Raw genomic sequence first — 6,241 nt, 5'->3', positions numbered from 1 at the left:
TGAGACCCTTATAAATGACTACTTCAAGATTTCATACTCAAAGAAGTGGCAGAGCTGAAACCTCCAACATAAAATGTGGGTAATTTCTTTATAAATAATTTTTTGGCAAAAAATTAGCCATGAAAGAATATATTCTTACTGTGAAATATTCAAACAATATAGAATTATATAGAATCTCTTCCTTAGAGCTTTAAACAGGGTGTATTAGTTTCCTAGAGTGGCTGAAACAAATTATCATAAAATGGATGGCTTGAAACAACAGAAATTTATTCTCTCACAGTTCAGGAGGCCAGAAGTCTGAAACTGAGATATCAGCAGTGTTGGTTCTTTCTGGAGGCTCTAAAGGAGAATCTATACCACACCTCTCCTAATTTCTGGTGATTGCCAGCAGGCCTTGTCATCCTTTTACACGTATCCATGTCACTTTAGTCTGCCTCCATCTTCATGTGACCTTCTCCCCTGGGTATCGTCACATGGCCTTTGTAGAACACCAGTAATTGGATTTAGGGCCCATCCTAATTCAGTAAGACCTCATTTTCACTTGGCTAATTATATCTGCAAAGACCCTCTTTCCAAAAATGTTCACATTCTGAAGTTCCAAGTGGACATAAGTTTTGGGGGGACACTATTCAATGCAGTAAAAGACGTGTATACTTCTAGGCCTTTTTATATGCATTTGCATACATATGTATCACAGATATAAATAATTTTTACATCTGTCAAATGAACTTGGATGGAATCTGGATCTTTGCCATGAAAAATGATTGAGAGTTATTCAGTTTGAAAACACAGGCAAAACTACAGAAGTGTCCAAAGAAAAAAGTTAAAAGTTCTTATAGTAAAAAGTACATTCTTGAGAATTATCAGTCCTGCATTCTAGGGCGTAGGCTTGGTCTAGATCGTTTATCAGTTAGGATGATAGTGGTTTAAAAGATAGATGCCAGAGATCTGGTCACATTTGGTGGTCTGGATAATGGATGTCAGGTGGGTATATATGTGAGTCCTTCAGGGGGTAATTAGAGTTACCTGGGGGTCCCTTTCAACAGTTCTCAATGATACAGCACTATTCTAGGAATTAGAACATACTACCTCCCATGCCACCTCCTATCCTGCCCATTCTGCCCATTCCGGAGTCTTTCTCTTTTTTAGGTATTTCTGTGACTACAGCTTCTGTTGTAGTTAACAGGCCACTCCAGCAGCATCCAATAAATCTTAAATCTTAGTCAAAGTGATGATTCCTTTCTCTATCATACAAAATCTCCAGCATAGCATTATAATCAACATCTTAGGAATTTTGTAATTTTCTCAACTATCAATGATCTCTCAACATTTACATTCTTAGCAATGATCGTGGCAGGAATTTTGACTTTTTTAAAAATAATTTCTATACCAATTTTTGGATCTTCATTAGCTGGAGTTGATGAGTCCCAAAGCAAGGCACAACCCTCTCCCAGAACAATGCCTTCTTCAGCAGCAGCTATGTTGTATTGAGGGCATCTGTTACTGTCTTATTTTTCATTCACTTCAACATCACTTGTCCCACCAACCTTCAGTACGGCTACCTCTTCTGAGTTTTGCCAGATGTGCATTTAGTTTTTCCTGTTCATATTCACTAGTCGTGATATCTAACTGCTTGATAATTTCATGAATACATTTTTTCAGTTTGATCCTTGTCACTGTTTCCTTTCAAGAGCAAGGCATTATCTTTTATCACAATGACCTCTCCAACTTTTCCTAAGTCATGAGGCTGCATATCTCCAAGATTTAGAGTCAATCCGTCTCCAAACACTGCACCATCAGTAGCAATAGCCATGTCTTTAAGCTAGTTCTATTGTTACCAAAATCTGGAACTCTGACTGCTATAACCTGAAGAGCAACTTTTAGCTTATTCAAAATGAGTGTACGTAGAGCTTCTCCATCAATATCTTCAGCAGTTATGACCCAGAGCTTATGGTGAGCACTGGCAATTTCAAGAGTAGGTACAATGGACTGGACACTAGAAATTTTCTTCTCACTCATTAGAAGAACATAGGCATCTTGGAATTCACATTCATGACCTTTGTTGTATTAATAAAATACGGAGAAATATAACCACTATCCAAATTCATGCCTTCAATAATTTCTAATTCATCATTCAGTGTTTTTCTATCCTTTATTGTGATGATGCCCTTTCTTCTAACCTTTTATTGCATCAGAAATGATGTTACCAATTTCTTTGTCTCCATTTGCAAAAACTGTAGTAACCGGAGTAATTTCTTCAGGAGTCGTCACAGGTTTAGACTGCTCTTAAGTTCAGCAATTAAGTTCAGCACAGCTAACATCACACCTCTCCTGTTTTCGCTGGATTAGCACCTTCGCTAATCCTCTGAAAGCCTTCTTTGGGAATAGAGTGTGACAGTATAGTAACAGTAATGGTGCCATCCCTAGCCTCTTCATTCGTATCATTGACAACGTCTTCAATAAGTTTAGTGCCAATATTTTTATATTTTCCTTTTGAGTCAATGGATTTAACAATGGTCACGCAATCTTTTTTTTACTTTAGGACTTCCTCAACTCTGTTCAATAATCATTGCTTTTCCTTTTGGCTCCATTGCTTTTCCTTTTGGCTCTGCAGCATTGGCTAAAAGGTATTGAAGTATTGAGATTCAGGCATCTGCACCAAATTGTATATCTTTGGCATAAGCCTGAAAGAGTTGAGGAGCCAGTGCCCTGGACACTGGCCTAACCTGGCAAAGGACTTCATGTAATCAAAACATTTCTGCAGGGCAACTTCAGGGTGTGCAAGTGGGTGAGGCAGGCTGCAGGCAGTGAGCGAGGGACAGGGTGCACAGGCAATGAGCTTGTGACCTCCTAGATGGATAGTATTCTTTTAAATTGTTGCATTTAATTCCATAGATATAATACATTTTTTCTATTCCTGTTTTTGTAAAATATTTAGGTCATTTTCATTTCTTCACTATTTAAAAAAATAAAGAGTGAATGAATACCTCTAGACCTATTTTTGTGCATGTGTAAATATTTCTATAGGTCCTGAGAAGTAAAACATTGGGTGCCTAAAAATTGTAGGTACTGTAAATTGACTCCAGCTAACATCAATTACTTTTTAAGTTTTAACTTTGGTCAGTTTATAGATAAAAATATATCTCATTATTGATTAAATTTGATCTTTACAGGTTTTTAATGTAGTTAAGCATCTTTCCATTTTTGGTTACTTATATTTTGTCTATGAATTTTTCATTTTGTCCTTTGTCCTTGCTATAGTGTTTGACTTTTTCTTATTGATTTTTAGGAGTTTTTATATATTTGGGGTAATTATTTTATCGATTACATATGTGGCAAATGTTTCCTCCCAGTCTTTTGATTTTAACTTAATCATTATTATTACTTAAAGTTGTAGAAATTAAAATTTTTACCTAGTTATATTTGCTAGTAGGTGGAGTCACTGTGGGGAGTTAAACATTGGTGCACATGTACATATGGTCTTTTTGCATAATTCCATGGTTAGATAAGATATTGGAGGCAATTCCCATCTGAGAGTTATGTCTTTCTTTCGTACCAGGTTTGGAACAAACTTGCTCTGTTTCTCTCTCCTTCTTACCTTTGGTTCTGGTAGGTGGCTAAGAGTCCAGATTTGACTCCAGGGTGGAAATAACAGAACAGCCTTTGACCTTCTTTGAACAGTAGGAACAGAGGCCTGTCTGACATTGGAAAAGTAAGTTTTCCACATAGCTTGTCTTGGTTCACTAGAGTTCTATATTGGTGTTTTGAGACAAAGCTCTGGTTAATAGTGAAATGTTACTTCGTTTTGTTCATTTAGCATAACTCTCTTTCAGGGTCCTTGAAGAGAGGTGGCTGAATCCGGGTATTCATGAGTCCCTGGTCAGATACCATCAAAATATCACCCTTTACCCTCCAAAAGCATCCTGTTATTTTTATTGTACTCAATGGAAATGGCATCAAAGGAAAAATTTATAGTAGGAGGAATGAGAGTCTGTTTGTAGGAAGGTAAGGACCCCTTAGAAAGGAATAGAAGGAACAAAATGGACTCTAGTTGTTATAACAAGGGACTTGCAGAAGACAGGAAGAAAAGTGATTAAGAGCGCTGGTGGGAGTATCTTGGAAGAGACAGGAGCAAGAAATGGGAGACAGAGATTAAGGGAAGCGAAGATGGGAGACAATACACAGAGATTTGGAGTTAAAGAGAAAGAATAATGATAGATTTTTTTTTTAATATACTGAATGGAAGGAGAAGGAAAAGCAACTGATTGAATTTCCAGATGAAACTAATTTATCTTGGAGGAGGAGGTGTCATCATCAGTCATAATTAAAGTAACAGTTGCCTCTTATTCTGTACATGTCACAGGTACTCTACACCTGGATCAGTAAACCGTGGTCCACGGGCCACATCCAGCTCACCATCTGTTTTTGTAAGTTTTCATTGAAACAACCACACCCACTTATTTACACATTGCTCATGGCTGAAACATTTGCAGAATTGAACGGTGATGACAGAGACCATATGACCCACAAAGCCTAAAATATTTTCTATCTAGCCCTTTACAGAAAAAGGCTATTATTCCCATTCTATACCTGCCTCATTGACTACTCACAAGAGAAGCCAATATTGTTTTTTGCATTTCACAGAGGAGGAATCCAAGCCTTGGAAAGGTGAGGCCAGATCTATTGGGGCACGGCTCTGTTCTTTTCCTACTATACAGAGCTGAGCCCAGCAAAGAGTAGCTGCTTGGAGACTGTTTGCTGATGGATGGATGATGTGACTGAATGAATGACCCATGCTTAGTGTGGAGCTTGAGATCATAGAGACCTTCCTGGTGGCCTGTGGGTTAAGGCACTCACTTCCCTGGGAGGCGGTAGCCCTGTAAGGCCATACACCCATAAGCTATGTTCTGAGATGACATCTCCCAAGTTTTAAGCAGCGAGGATGATGCAAAAGGGTCAAGGGAAGTCCTGAGAAGACAACCATGGATTGGCCAGGCAGATGCAAAGCAGGCTGTTATTGTCTCTGAAAGATGATAGGCTTGGGGCCCTGATTTTGAGTAGTGCCAACTATAAAGTGCCTAAGGGAGAGAATGGAGCTAGCAGTTCCCAGTCCACAGGGTAGAGGCATTGCACTCCATTAATGTTGAATCAGTGGGGCATATGGCAGGGCAGGGCCCTGAGCTGGGCCTACTAAACTCTGGTCTTTGACAATAAGGTGACAGAGCAGAGTCTACCTCAAGAGCTGGTTGTGCACAATGGAGCACAAGCCTCTGCAACTGCTCCCAGGCTCAGGGCACTGCTGCAACAACAGGAGACTGAAAGGGGCCCTCTATCTAAATTAAATGCCAAGTCTTTTACAGCCGGGTAGAAATAATTCAGGTCAACCAGGGGCAGGCAAGCAGAACTCGCAGGCTATAGGACCTGCCCTGGGTCAGGCCTGCTTGCAGGATGCTTACTTACCAGTGGGGGAGATGACAATAAACCAAGTCTGACAGACAGTGACATGTACTGTGAAAAGCAATACCATGCCTGGGGAAGGACTAATGTTGCAAATGAGAATAGGCTGATCAGGGAAGGCTTCTATGAGATGGAACTGTTGGTGCAAAGACTCGAAGCAGGAAGAGTGAGTCAGGCAGAAAGCACAGCAGTGTGAAGGCCCTGGGGCAGGAGTGTGCCTGTAGCCAACTAAGTGACAGGGAGCCCAGGAAGAGCTGAGGCCAGTAAGATGACAAGCAGATGATTAGGGCCCTGAAGGCTATCGGGAGGACTTTATCTCTGTGAGTGAAGAGGGGCTTGGACTGACTTGGGTATTATCAGGATCCTTTTGGCTGTTCAGCGGGGAATAGACTGACTGAGGAAATGAAAGAAGGAAGGAGGGAACCCATGAATGAATGAATATATAGAGAGGGTGATGAGAATCAGGAGCTGAGCAGAGCTGTACACTCAGGAGACACCCAGAGGTGAGGTCAGTATATAGGTTGGTGCCACTGACCATGTCCTGCAGGTACTTACTTGATGCCTCAAAGCCAGAGATCAACACAGGCCCCTCCAGGAGCACATCCCACCAGATTCCTGGTACTGGCTTCACTTGACTGCCAAGGACTCTGAAGCTCAGAGAGTGATGGACCTTGTCAAGGTCACATGGCATAGTTACCAGATGTCAGGATGAGGATCCATGTCCTCTTGACCCCCAAACCAGGCTTCTACCCTGAGAGGTAGCAGTATCCCCACTCTTCTGACT

General features: G+C 40.7%; 1 pseudogene; it reads right to left on the bottom strand.

Annotated features, from left to right (window-relative positions):
- Positions 1-1,075: 1,075 nt before the first annotated feature.
- Positions 1,076-6,148, bottom strand: LOC107500642 (annotated as a pseudogene).
- Positions 6,149-6,241: the final 93 nt, after the last annotated feature.

The sequence above is a fragment of the Rousettus aegyptiacus genome, unplaced genomic scaffold (assembly GCF_014176215.1).
Source record: "Rousettus aegyptiacus isolate mRouAeg1 unplaced genomic scaffold, mRouAeg1.p scaffold_m13_p_2, whole genome shotgun sequence".
Taxonomy (NCBI): domain Eukaryota; kingdom Metazoa; phylum Chordata; class Mammalia; order Chiroptera; family Pteropodidae; genus Rousettus; species Rousettus aegyptiacus.
This window is presented reverse-complemented; position numbering and strand designations above follow the sequence as displayed.